Here is a 15,403-nt window from a genome sequence, read left to right on the forward strand (position 1 = left end):
TTTTGTTTTGGGTTTTGTTTTGTTTTGCTTTTTTAAATTTTGCCAAATATATTTGTTTACAAAAAAATACAAAACTGTACTTGTGAGTCCCCTACCACAAACCCAGACAGCTGTTGAGAGCTGCTAGTTGCTTAGCTTAGATAAGTGAGTTTAATTAGAATAAGTTACTGGAGTTATAATATCGTGTGATTTATCCTTTTTGCCTAGCTTTACTTCTTTAGGTTGGATAGTTAGATTTGCTGAAGCCTTAGACTTGATTAGAGTTGTTAAAAGAGTTTATTTTCTTAGTAATTTTCCTAGTAAATAGTACCATTGTTTTGTCTTTTTAGCACAAGACTTCACAGTACACTGTGTTTTTTGTTCTTAATAAATGTTCTTCCTAGTCTGAGAGTTTTCAATTTCTGCTTGTTCTGCTAATGAGTGAGAGTGCAGAAGAAACCTAAGTGGGAAGATGAGGCTACAACCTTCAGCAAAGATGTCACATAAACAAGGTAAGCATAGTAAACAGGCCGCCTGGACACAGACAAAAAATCCAATAAGCTGTTAGAAGTCCTCAAGCCAAAAAGCACCTTTTGACTAGAAGACAAAACACAAGAACAGGTGAAGAGATGTATAGTTCATAAGGGTATAACTACCCAGGATTTATTTATTTGGGATCTCTCTCTGGAGGCACACAGCTTAAAATAAACCTGCTGCTGTGCTTTTCAATTAAACTACTTATTTTTATAAAATCAGATGTGTGGGACTCTGCTGTAGGAAACGTAGGGCCTAGACTGAAGAAGTATGAAGTGTGTCTGTGAGTGTCTCTGTGAGCAAGGCATTAAAGGGGCACACATCAGCTCACTGGACTTGCCTGCTAGAAAGGGACTCCAGTCCAATCAAAGACTCCCTTTGTGTGACTCTTTGGGTGGTAAGTGAATGCCCAGGCAGCAGCTTCCTCTTTAACACACAATAGTTTCAATGGTATCAACAGCACAGACATACATATTTCAGGATCAACCAATTCTCCATCAAAACAGAGATGTGAATTCTTCTGTATCACGGCTGAGCAAGAAGCCTGAGAAGAAAAGGTGTCTCATCTTAAACCTTTAATCCAGTCTTGATTTGGTCAGATATTAAAATATTACTTCCATGTTGCGACCACTGCATTGGTGTATTGGTTTGGGTTTTTTTTTCCTTGCAGTAGGTTGCAGACATTGAACTTTTCAGATGAGGAACAGGAAGCAACTTGGACACATTGCTTGCTAGTATCAGTAATATCAAATATGTAACCTGAAGATGTTCTATATCTGAACTATATACTGAAAGAATTTTCTGAAGTCAAATTCCACCGTTCTTAGGCACACCATATGCTTCATTTAATAATAAGATTTACCACCTTGAGCCAGCTGGCAAAATTAACAACAAAACTAAAACATCTGGAGCACTTTTGGAAATGAAAATAAAAGTAAAGGTGGAAAAAAAAGGTAAAAATGAGAAAAAATGGAAAAGATTAAATTTTTCTAAATGTGCAGGGCTAGAATGTTATGCTGTGGAGGAAGTGGACAGAGAAGCAAGATTTTTCTAATTCTCAGGGATATATATTTCAAAGGAAAGAACTATTTCCAGTAGTCCTTCTCATGCCAAAAAACCCCCTCCTGTTTATTTCCACAGTCAACCCGCACCAAACAAGGAGGAAAACTAATGAAAAAATAAGTAGAAGAGAAGATTTTACAAATAAGTGAACTAGCGCATTTACAGCATTTTGTATGTTTTTATAAGGTAGAGACAGATTCAGTAGAAAATGAAGGAGTATCTGTGAAGGAGTATCTGTGAAGTTTCTGCTTCAAAAACAAGAGGAGCACAAGCTGTTTTTAATTTTCCTAAATTAAAAAAAAATCTTCCAAGACCATCTAAAAGTTGTTTTAGAAGATTGTTTTGTGTTTTTAGAAAATGAGCATTATTTGGGAACCATTTTTACCATGAGAATGACTGTTCAGCTCATCATTTATGGACATTTTTTTTTTAATCCTGCCGTCCTTTGGTGACTAGGGGACAGGTAAGAAAGAAAAGGCAAAATATTGCCAGGTGACATTATTGTTATGCTTTTGGGTTGCAAAAGTAAGAAAATTGCAGACAATTCATGAAAACTCATCTGAATCTTTATATAGAATTTAGAAATTGTAAAAAACTATGGAAGAGGAAGGCAAGTAGCATGCTTTCCTCTATTTTGCTGCTTTTCCACTTTGAGAACCAAAAGTAAAAAGCACAGGTGAGCTTTTAATTAATGAAAATTAAATTCAGTGAATCTCAGTTTCTGGAGTAGAAGAAATTGTTGCTGCATAATGTCAATGATGGAAAGATACTGCATTTAGACTTGCTGCCAAGTAATAAATAACACTCACTTTACATTTTAAATTATTATTTGAACTGATAATGGAAAAGGGAGTTGTTCAAAGGGGAAGATTTTTGCCTTCATCTAGCACTAAAAGGATGATCTGAAGCAAGCAAAGTCATATCCTACCTTTTTTGGAATTCTCTTTTTTGAGTAAAAGAAGAAAATAAGAAGGATGAAAAGTTTTTTTTTCTTTCTGAGACTTGTGTGTTCCAGGCACTGAAAATAGAAATGGTATGATGTTCACAGAGTTGGCTGTGCAATAATTTTTCATACAGATTGCTGCTTGCTGCATAACAAAGTCAAGCAAGCTCTGTGGGATGTGGCAAACTCTATGAGTTAGGATCCAGGTAAAGCCTGGAATTCATACAATGATGTCAGCAAGTTCCAGATTAAGGCTGTAGGGTGGAAAGGAACATGGGATATAAGTATTTCCCTTCACTAAAAAGCAAAACATGAAAATCATGTAGCAAATGCGTAAGTGTAGGTGCATTTTAAGCTGTTAAGACCTCACATATCTCCTTATATGATGAACTGTATTTCAGAAATTTTTATATGATTTTATTTCCCCATTTGATGCCTCATGCTATTAATAGTATAAAAAGATCAAGTTCCACCCATTACTCCAAAAGAAGGAGTCAGGAAGGCATTATTTCTAATTTTCTGTACTATGTAAATGTTTAGTTAGAAGCAGGAGAGAGAGAGAATGAAAAAAGTCTTCCCAGACACACCATGGAAAACTCATGTAGGATACTATGGATTTTACCCCCTTAAGTTGGAATATATTAGAATTAAAGCAGATGTGACACTGTTTTACCTTTCTAAGTCATGCACAATTTACTGGAACAGGGTTTTTTTGTGGGGGGATGGTTATGTGTGTGACAGTGCCAAATGCTTTGCAGATGCTTTGATTGCAGCTACACTGAAGCAATAAGAAACAATATTTACTGGCAGAAGCTGAAGAATTTTTTGGTTCATCTTCTCTCAAACTTAAAATTAATCCAAGTGGGAGACTCCAATGAAGAGCTGAATTTCTGCTATGAGAAATAAATTTTCCAATGCATTGTTTTCCTCTGGAAATGATAAATGGTAATGAACTATAGAATAGGGACGAAAGTTGTTTCTTTTCCTCTATTTTACTTCCATTTCTGCTCCCTACAGAATGTGAGCAAAACCCAAAGTCACCTCATTCAGATTTGTTCCTTCTGTCTGTAGCTGGCTTTAGAATTAGTTTAACCATTGCTGAAAATTGACATGTGTGAAATCAAAAGCTTATCTTGATACATGTCATAAATTCAAGGGCTCTTACATGGATATCTCACATATCCAGGAAGTTCTCTATTTGTTTCAGCAGTGTCAGTTATAAAGTGACTAAGTTAAATGTAAATTAGGTTGTTGAATGCTTTTTTTGGTTTTGTTTTGTCAGTCTTACTTGTGTAAGAAAAAAACAGGCATGTCAGCAACTTTGCCAGTCAATTGTACGTATTATCTTCAACAAGTTTTGAACTATGGGTAAAAGTCATCACCTTCTATTTCTTCTTGAAACGGCAAGGAAGGGAAAGAGAAAACTTTTCTTTGAATTTACTAGAAAACAAATATATAGAAGAATCTTAAGGTTCTGGGAGACTATGGTAAAGGATACTGCTAGCAAAAGGAAAGAAACAACAGCTGTTCAACTTGATTCTGCCTTAAATTCAGATAAAAATAAGACAACATTAGGAGAAGAATTTTTTATTTCATTTCCAGATAAAAAAGATAAAACTTATACAATCATCTGACATTTTCACTTGAAACTACTTTAATCATCATGAGAGAAAAAGCTAAGGAAAGAAGCTAGCAAAGGACAAAAATAGAATAGACAGTTTTTGCACACCTGGAGTATAGTATTGTCCTGTTGTGCCTTGCTTCTACTTCATTATGTGGAAAGAAAGAAATAAAAAAAATGTTTTTAGTCAAAACTAGTAGATAAAAATAAAAATCAAAATGTGCATATTAGTGAAGAAAACACAGTTGAAATATTTTTGCTGATATATTATATATATATTATATCACCAAGGACTACTAAATAAATTCCATCTTAAGGTCCTCTAGCACTTCTCACGCATCACCTTAAACTCCTGAAGAATAACTAGCTCTGGTAATACAGAATCACAGAGTCACTGAGTGTAAAAGACATTTCTTGAGATCTTCTAGTCCAACCATGCCCTGCTCAAGCAGTCAGCTAGACCATGTTGTGCAGGACTGTGTCCAGATGGGCTTTGAGTATCTCCAGGCATCAACAGTCCAAAATCTCTCTTGGTAACCTGTGCCACTGTTTGATCACCCATTAGTAAATAATTTAAAAGAAATTTCTTGTTGCATGTGTTCTGACTGTGTCCAGTGACAGGGAACTGCTGAGAAGAGTCTACTCCCCTCATTTCCATTCCCTTATGTTAGGTATTTATATATGAGAGATATCCTCCTGAGTTTTCTCTTCTTCAGGATGAAGAGTCCCAGCTCTCTCTGCCACTCTTTATGGCAAAAATTCTCCAATCCATTAATTATTTTTGTGGCCTTGTGAGGGACTTTCTTGCACTGGGGAACCCAGATTTATACTCAGCATTTCAGATGCTGACAATGCTCTGCCTAAAGCAGTCCAGCAGGCTGTTAGTCTTCTTCATTTTAAGTGAACATTGTTCTCTCATGGACATCTTGCTGTCCAACAAGAACCCCAGGTTCTTCTCTGCAGCACTGCTTTCCAGCCTCTCAGCCTGATAAAAGCAATGCTATATTGCAGAGTTCGATTTTGAATGCAGAATGAAAAATGTTCTCAGAGAGGGAAGTGCATCACTTCTGTCTTGTAAAGTATAATTAGTAAAAAGATGAAAGATTTGGTATCTACAAAACAGTCACTGAAGTTTCCATTGGCTTTTATTTTCAGCTTTTTAGTGTGAAGTTCTTTCTAGTGTATTGAACCAACTTTTCAAGGTTGTACTTTGCAAGACTACGTTAGTGAAATGTTCCCTTGTCTAGGAAGGAAGGTACCAAGTGTATACTGCTCACTCAAAAGAAGCACTTGAGAAGCTGGGACACAAATCCATTGCTACATTTCACAGTTAATTGAAGTTAGAACTCTTCACAGTCTTATTTTGATTCACAGAAGCAGTGTTAACTGCTTAACTGTTAACAAAGTTAACAGTTCAAAATAGAATTTCACCAAACTTTCAAGAATACTTTTCCAATGTGGGGATAGAAGAACTGATGGATTTTCAATCATTTGGATCAAAAAACTGTGGTAGAACTGGAAAGGAAATTTCAGTTCTTACAAATCTAAAAGCTCTTACCTTTCTGTTAAATCTCCACTTGAAGAATATACATAGCCTCTCTTCCACAAGAATCTAACTCTCAGCTTTTTGCTTTCTTTCTCTTATGTTCCCTTGACTCTATTTATAATGTCTGGCTGCTTTCTACAGTGAAGGATTAAACTGATACTAAAAGCTAACAACAGCCCAGGGAAGCTGCGCTGTAGAACAAAAACATAGTTATGTTCTTGCAGGGTTTTATAACTAAAAAGTGCAGTAACATGACAGTACTGATATAGCATTTACCTTGTTGCCATAATTTATTTTATTTTCTCATTCCTATAATTTTACAGTGAACTGTCAACAAATTTGGCTAAATATTTTTGAAGAAAAAACCAAAGACCAAACTACAAACTACTAAACAGGACAAATATTTAGTTCAACAATCCCAGCTACAATGTCAATAGAAAGGAATATTTTTTTTCTTCTGTGTTAATAAGCCAAACTGGAACCAAAAGGGTTTTAGTGCTGCATTTTTTAATCTTTTATGTCCTAGGGTAGAGACTTTGTCCTACAGTGTCATACAGCTGTGTCTGAAAGAGACCAGTGAAATGGAAGATAAATAGTTCTAGGTAAAGTATTTCATCTCCAGTGACTACAAGATCATTTAAATTAAATCAGGTGAAATAAATACTCTATTCTTTCCATTAACATCATACTTTCTAAAACTGAGATGTCCTGAGTCCTGCTTCCTTTCATACTCAGTTTCACATTGCTTTTCTATTAGGCTGTATATGATTCATGCAAGCCCTTTCATTTTAGCCTGTGTAGAGTCTAAAGCTGAGTTTCATTGTGTCTGTCAGAACTACTTTATTGTTTGTCGTTCAGTGCATGAACAAAAAACTTTCTCTAACAAAGGAGTCTCCAGTTCACAAAATTCAAGTAGATTGCTGAATTAAATGAGTAGAAAAAGTCTACAGATAGGTGTCTGAAATTGGAGCATGAAGAAAGATATACAATAGTGAGATCCAGAAAGACTAGAAGCACCTACGAAAGCAATGGAAAATGTGGACCGTGTTGGACTCATATGCATCACATCAGCAACAATGATAAAAAGGTTTTATGTTAGGACACATTGAAATGCATAATACACTGATTCACTAGACCTGTCACAGACATTCTGCATGGAAATAGCACTGGTGTTTCCAGCTTCCTATCAACATATTTGTCTAAGGTCAATGAAAACCTCATAGTATGTCTTTCTGACTTCCAAATGGAAAAAGTTTTGTCTACTCTGACTGTCTTATTCCTCAAAGAATTTTTTAATTTCGCATTTTTTAGTAAAATTTCAGATTAAGAATGAGTAAGGCAAAATGGCTAAATTTAAAGAACTGTGTTCTCCTTATGGCTCCATTACACATCGCTTACCTACACTGTGTTTCTCAAGTCTCCATCTATGAAACAGATGAAGCTTTGAGTGGAGCGGTGGTTTTCAAGAATGATGTTCTATAAAAAAGTAATCTGAGAACATATAGGTATACTTAGAAAGCATAATGGAAGCACAACTTATTTTCTGCTCCTAAACAATGTGACTTTAGTAGGTGTTTTGCTCCCCTAGGTGCATCTGTCTCTTTTATATCTTATTTTATTCTCATAGCTAACCAAACTGACACTTTTTGTGTTCTCCCAGCACTGATGAGACTGGGAACTGAAGGCATTTTGAGAATAACTTTTATTTTTCTTTCTGGGTCAGTGGACTACAGCTTTTTTGCATTTAATGTTATCATTTCAGAATCCCCCTTATCAGAATGATCAACTGACACTGCCTGGCTGATTAACCTTTTTATCCATTTCCCAGTCAAACATTCAAGCGATCCAAATCTTTTAACAGCTGACTAAACAATACAAAGTTGGGCTTTTTAAATCCACTTTCCAACACTCCTGTTTGTCCATCTGTATAATGTGTGTGGTATTACTGCTTGTATGGAAAAAGAGACCTTTGCCGAAATTAAATGGCAGTTCATATAATAAATGACCCATTAAGTTAGCTAGATGAAGTGACTTTCAGTGCCAGGCATTATCACTATTTTGTACATCAGTTTGTGACAGCTGCAACTGAAGGTTTAAAGCCTCAGAGCTTTCTCAGACAGATTGTGCCCTAAGCAGGGCTGAACTGTCAGGCTGACAGACAGGAATTGTATTCTTTTCAGAGGAAAATATAAGAAAAAACTCAATCCCGTCTACTCAGTCTCTCACTCTCTTTATCTAGTCTTTCCTTCTGCTTTTCTGAAGATCTGTTGGTGCTACTAGTATACTTTGTAGAAATTGAATGACATCAGTCATTCCCAAAATGAGGGGCCCAAAAACTGACATGAAGGAAAGTTGTCTTGTAATTCACAAGACTGTGTGAGATCAGTGACTCATTGCCATAAGACATAAAAGTTGCAAAAAACATGGTTTACCTGTATACACAAATATATATGTAAGACATGTTGCAGATATTTTATTATTTTACTGACCTTAAAGAATTTGCACAGTTTTTGATGTAATCAACAGCTTTTTTTCTGTAGCACTATCATATGGTCTCTCTTTCTTTCTTTCTCTCTTTCTTTAGAAAAATAAAATAAAATATAGTTGGTGTTTAGTTCTAAAATAGTTTTGTTCAGCTTTGTTTTCATAAGATAGATAAAATTCAGATAGCACTATTACAATTACTGGCAGTGTGTGGACTGTTTTCCACCAGTTCTCATTCACTTTCACTGGCTTTTCTAATGATATAAGGTTTTCATTGTGTGTTACCTACATAGGGCATATTCAGATTCTCAAAAAACAGACAAATCTTTCATTCTTCCCAATATCACTTGAAAGCTTCAAGTAGCTGATATTTCTGCGTAAATACAGTATGTGTAATATTTATCTATAAACATGCATAGAGCATAAATCCATTGTGTGCACCTTTTCTTGACAAAAAATAAAATTAAAAAAAATTTAAAAAGTATATTTTAGTTCAAGCTAGGTTTTAAAAAGATAAGATTTGTTTGCTACTTTTAATGTCAGAAACATAAATATTAAAAAAAAGCATTCAGTCTCGTATGTATGCTTCAATAATTACTGCATTGATAGTAAAAAGCTGTACTTATGTAGTAAACTAAAAATCTTCTTCAGCGCTTTATTGGTAGGAAGTTCTTATTCTAGATTATGTTTACATGTAGTCTGAACATAAGCATCACAGGAGAACACCATGTTAACTCAGTCTTCTGAACTGGTCCAACACAGAAAGACGTAAGTGGAGAATGCATGCCACTTATCTCCTTGTAACAGGAAAGCCAACTATTGAAGCTGTAATTTTTACATTTCATGTGAATGCATCAGTCCTTGGACTGTTGTTTAATCTATGTTTTCATCTTTTAGTTGTTTTTTATTTTTTCATATTTTGCAGGTTGAGTATTTTTCTCACCTCTATTTTCCCTGAAGCAAGCAGCTTGTTCACCAGATGCTGAGAATCTTAAACTTTTAATCACTTTAATGAATAAAGCAGTAAAAGCCCACAGTTTTGTGAAGACAAGATTCTCAAAGTGACAAAAAATATTTATTTCATATGGACTCAGTAGAAGGAATAAAGAAAAACATTCAAGGGTAGTTCAATTATATGAATTGTTGACAACAGCAAAGTTTCTATGCTGCCCCTTGTAAGGGAAATCATCTTTACCTCCATATCTCGTTACCTCCTTTTTCTTTCCCTTGTTAAAAAGTGAGCTGTTCAGATTAAAAAAAAAGAAAAAAAGCTTGTATATTCAAGAAGGGCATTGAAACATGTATGTATGTAAACCCCAGTAGTGCAGTTTTTCTTCCAAAATGACCTTTTTTTCCCTTTCCCATTCATCTTAAAAGCTTTATTTGAAAACTCAGATAAGTAAACTGAATGACTTGTATAACATGCAAAAGCAGCAATTAAGCATTCTGTAAATTATATGTTCTAAATTTGATTTGCTGACTTGAAAATAAAAGTAGTAAACAACTTAGCAGACATAATACTTTCTTTGCATTAAAGTCAGCCCTTTCACTAACATAAACATACTACCCCTAATGGGGTAGATGGATTTACAACCATTAAGAAGGCAGTCCATTATATTAAATTAGCAGTTATTTTTGACAAGAAAAATTATTTAACCTTTTCACCTATAGCTTACCATTTAGCTTCAGTGTGAGATATAGCAGAGCCTTCTACATTTTCCCTTGTCCAAGGAACTACATTGTCAAGAATGAAAAGTAGTGGCTTATAAACCAAATTTGAGAGCAATTAAGATACAGAATACTGTGTTGTGCATAATCAAAATGTACTTTTGTCTTCAGAGTTTGCTTTACCTCAGCTTTGTAGGACATTACTGTACAATATATGTTTCTAATTTTTTGTACTTCTGTAAGACTTTAAGTGGTAATCCTTTTGTTCATTAGATACTTCCTTCTGAAGGTATTCCATGTTTGTATCACATGTGTGATTCAAAGTACAACACAGGGGCATGCACACTTCATCTAAAAGGTACCTCCCCAGACAAGATTTATATCAGCAGAATAATCGAATCATAGAACTTATCAAGTAGGAAGAGACCCCTAAGTATTATTGAGTCTAACTCCCAGCTCCTTACAGGACTATCTAAAACTAAACCATATAACTGTGTTCAGATTCTCCTTGAACTCTGAAAGGTTTGGCCCCAGGACCATATCCCTGGGGAAGCTGTTTCTGTGACTAACTGCACTCTCGGAGAAGAATCTTTTTCTAATGTCCAATCTGAACTTCCCCTAATGCACATTCATCCCACTTACTTATGCTTATTCTGTATTGATGGACACTAGAGAAGAAATCAGCAGCTCTCCCTCCACTGACTGTTTTGAGGAAGTAGGATTCTGTAGTGAGGTAGCTCCTCAGCCTTCTCTTCTCTGAGTTGAGCAAATCAAGTGAAACCTCAGAAATCTTGCCCTCAAGACCTTTCACCATCTTGGTTGCCCTATTCTGGACTACTACATTCTAGTAGTTTGATGTCTTTTTAATAGTTATTTAGTAGATAGTATTTTAGTAGACAGTTATTATATAGTAGATAGTTATTTAGTAGATACTATTTGAAGTAGGGTTGCATCTGTATTGTGGAGAGTGGGACAATCACACTAAAGGTCCATTTCCTCCCTTACCACTGTCGTAAGAATCAAATGAAAACACTAGAGAAAAGTAGAAATGTCAGTAGGCTACCATTAGCTGTTCTCTTTCCCTTAGGAGCAGTGCTAGTAGTACTGTTTACCCTCCCACCATGTTCAAAGTCAAGCAGATTCTAAGAATAGGTCCAGTATAAATGGAGAGAAAGACTGAAAGGCAAATGAACAGAGCTGGATTAGAAGTGAAACAGGAAGTGTAAAAATAATCTCCCCTGAGCTGCTCAAGCCAGGCTGCCCAGACTCCTTGCTCTCCATCAAGTCAGTTTCTGTGTGGCAGAACACACACAGGCTGACCCAGCTGGTACAGGCTCTGCCAATTTTCAGTTACTTGCTAGACAAAATTTTTTGATCCATTACTCTTTCATTTCTTTCAGTTTAGTTTGCTTTTACTTTGCTTTGTTGTTTGTTTGTTGTTTTGTTGGAGTTTTTTTTAAAAATGTGGGCATCCAGGGTCTGCATGTAGTTACTGTTTTCTGCAGAAGAAGATCTGGGCCCAAGGGGGAGGTACAAGAGCTTTGAGGCTTAGGAAATTTGTAGAAATGAAAGGGAAACTACAACACATAGCTAAGTTCAGGTCTGGCCTAAGTATGCTTGTTTTGTATTCAGAGTTAGGGTTCAATTAATTATGCTACTTATTATTCCCAATACATAATGACTCTAACTGAAATTTTATTGTATTTTTATACTTGGAAAAATTTATGAAGAAGATGAGAACCAAGGCTGTCAGGGTCATGAGTTAAGATTGTTTTGTTTTTTTTTAACACCACTGTGTCCAGTACAAAGGAAGTTATTTTCTTATCACATAATCTTCGTATAACTTATGTGAATGGTGTATATTAACTCACAGGAAAATTTTCCATCTACATTCAAAAGGGATTAAACATATTTATTTGGGCTGCACTGTACCTGCTCTGATACAAATACGTTGTCACAGAATCATAGAATCACAGAATGTTAGGGGTTGGAAGAGACCTCAAGAGATATTGAGAGATCCTAATTGTGTTTTATTCCTTATAGTTTCTCTTCTAGTCATTAATTATGCCATTTACAATGAGAAAAATTATGAGTCATTCTAAATACACAAAATTCCTTGTTGAAATATATAATATGGACTCAAGGCATTCAGTGTACATGCAGTCACAGGCACAAATTTAGGAAAAAAAAGAAGGAAAGCAGCCCGGAACTTCTAAAGGTGGCCGGCTCTCTGTATTAAAGAAATGTAACACTTACTGCAATATGAGCATACCAAAAAAAGGAACACTGCTGACATTGTCTTCATACTTCTGCTCCATATGTTATTTTTCTGAGAGTTCTCTGAAAACCACTTTGTATTCTGACTAACAAGTAGCCATAGTTAGTGAGATAGAATATGTTTTTTGGCTATAATGTGCTTCTTGGAAATTTTAGAATGTTTCTTTTTGGTTTAGGTAAGGCAGAACTCTTGCTGCATCTTTTAATTTAGAAACCAGGCTGTGATTTATGAGGCTAATCAAAAAAATATTTAAGCCTGTGTGCAGCTTCAGGCACATGTATGAAACACACTACACTATTGTTTTCCAATTCACATTCATTTAAAATGAGCTTGTTTGTATGCCTTAAAACATGTCTTCTTTTGCCAGAGTCTGTACTCCCACAGATTTGGACCTGACCTCTTTCTTCCTTACTAATGGAGTCCCACCCACATTGTAGATATTTTGTTCATCTGATTTTTCTCTAAAGTTCAGTGTTACGTTCCAAGGCCTTGCATAATGCATGGGAAATGTTGGGAGCTTCAGAATTATCAGGGAAAACTTTTACACATCAAGCTGGGAAACAGTAGGGAGTGGTCAGCAACAGAAAACACAGGAGATGAAATCCAGCAGTCACCATGCCTACTAGATTTCCTGCCCAGCATGCTGTTCTCCCGTGGTTCCTCCACCCAGCGGAAAAGGACTTAAGCAACCCCACAGTGAAGCCAAGGTCTCAGCCAGCTGGTTGGTGTGAGATTCTGAGTCTGAACCTTCTAAAGAAGAGAAGAAGATATATCTCAAAAGAAGAGAGGTTGTCATATCTTCTTCTCTTCTTACTTACTTAGGTACGAAATTTACAGAACATTTAGCCCTACTGTGCCAAGGCATATTTCCTTTAAAAAACAACATTCTCCTTTGCAAGAGGAGTGTGTTCAAATTAGACTGACATCTCGGTTTATCTTTTTTATATTTGTCTCTGTCTGTGCACTAGATAAACCAGTTGTGTGCAATTACCTACCCCTCTCATTACCAGACTCAGGGAAGAATAAGTGTTTGATTGTTAAGGCCAGGGAAAACTAGGATGCTAAGAAGTGAAACCATTAATGCTTAAGGAACTTGAATATTCAGGGAATAAGCATTTTCAGGATAGCCTGGGAAACTTCAGGGGTGCAGGTCTTCTTAAGAGTTGTTTAATACTGACTTTAAGCCCACATGCTTAAAATCAGTATCAAATTTTCTGAAATATAAAAAGATAACAGACTAAAAAAGTAGCAAAACTGTTATATGGCTATTAATTATTTTAGGGAGTCTTTTCAAACATACATCTTGCCCTGTTGAGATAACAAGCTGTGTGAAACTCCTGAAAGATTCTTCATACTGGAGAGTTTGACAAGTTGTACAGCCATACACTGGCTGCAGACAAATGCTGACAAAGTAATTTCACAGCATTTGCAGCAACCATAGAAATGAAGGGCTAAGATAAGTCTAAAGAGTGCCCTGACATTATTTTTTTCATCCTGAACCAGTCAAAAGGTTCTTTCTTGCACATTAATATCTGCTTTACTGTCTGTTATCATAATCATCAAGTGTAGAGATGTTTATGCATCTTACCTAAAGATGTTGCTATCCTATTTAAAATGTGTACCATGAACTTTTCTCTTACTACATCTAGAGGCTAACCATACTGGTATTTTATGATACAAACATGTCAAAATTGGGAAACTGTCAACAGACAGCTCAGCTTTGTAGCACACATTAGTGCATCTTGCTGTAAAGAATCATTCAGTTTTTACTGTGCCAGCCAGCAGAAACTGCAGTCTTGTCATGGCAATTTTCAGCTATTCATCAACACATTAAGGCACACCCACACTTGGCACAGAAAATGTGGTGTGAAACAACAGCAGATGATAGAGTATGATGATGGTAAATAAAAATTATAATGGCTATTGATTTTTTTGAAGGGACACTTCATTGCATATTGTGTGCATGTAAATGGTGACATAAACAGGTGGTGTTACTAGATATAGGGAATTCACATAAGGAAACTGGACATTTGCAAATCTTTCCATTCATGGAGGCTAGAAAACCAACTGTGCTTTGTATATTAATAGATATTAATATATCCTATATTGGTTTTCTTTGCTCTATTAAAAATTAGTTTTATTTTGTTTTTTTAATTGGGAATTGTAATGGTGCCATGAAATCTTATTTTGTAATAACTGTCACTTCAGTCATCAGAATGTTGTGATCATCACTTAGATATTTAATAGTGTGAGGCTAAGTGAGTTTGAACCTATTTCCTAGTGATGAAAAGGAAAGAAAATTCTAACTGGATTGTGGGAAGGCCAATGTTTGCTGAGAAATAACTGACCTTTCTACCCAATTCTTGGCTAGATTGCCTTATTTTTAAAATTTGCATGCAGGACATATCTATCGTATGTTCAGCCAATAACATGTATAATCTGATAAGCAGTAATAAATTCAGGATTCAAAACCAACATGTGCTTGGCTAACATGTGTTCCAGATGAGATAAAAATTGACTGCTGTTAAATGTTAGAAATTAAAATGAAAACTAATTTTCTTGGTTAGGTCCCAGATATTCCATGCTGTAGCTTTGATGGTCCATCCTATCTGACTTCAGAGGGACTATTTAAAACGGAGGATATGAGTAAAAGCTTAGAATACTGGAGCTTCAATAGTAATGTAGCATATAGAACATATCTTTTATCACTTCATGTTAATTCATTTATTTACACTAGTACTTCTGTTACTACTTCATATGCTGAGCAGCCATTTTAATCCTAACAGTAAGTCACATTTCTAGATTTTCCCCACAATATGTTTTCTCTTTTTAGATGAACTGAGGCATAGTGTTGAGTTGGAAAAATTTCCTCCCTTGCTTGCACTAGCACGGGATTTGAGGACAGGTATGAAAGTATGAGGCTCTGGAAAGCCTCGAGTCTACTTAGATAATGGAAGGGAGTTTCCATCTCTAATGTATCACACTGAAGATAAGTTCAGCACAGAGGGGCAAAAATCCAGTTCACCCCAGCAACCCAAAACAAAAGATGTGCAGCCATCCAAACTGCTAACGTCAGCCACTGAACTTTTAAAAATGTTGGCCTTTGTGCAATACAGACAGATTTCCCAAGTTAAATTGAAAACAAATATGTTGAAACAAATGCAGTTTTTCCCCACCTCCATGGGAGAACAAAGGTATTTGACTACAGCTCTGCTGGTGGCTGATTGATTATATTCTTTTATGGAAGTTTCAAAGTGGTTGGAATCTTTGATGTACAATCATTTCCTC

This window comes from Calypte anna, chromosome Z, assembly GCF_003957555.1.
Source record: "Calypte anna isolate BGI_N300 chromosome Z, bCalAnn1_v1.p, whole genome shotgun sequence".
Classification (NCBI taxonomy): domain Eukaryota; kingdom Metazoa; phylum Chordata; class Aves; order Apodiformes; family Trochilidae; genus Calypte; species Calypte anna.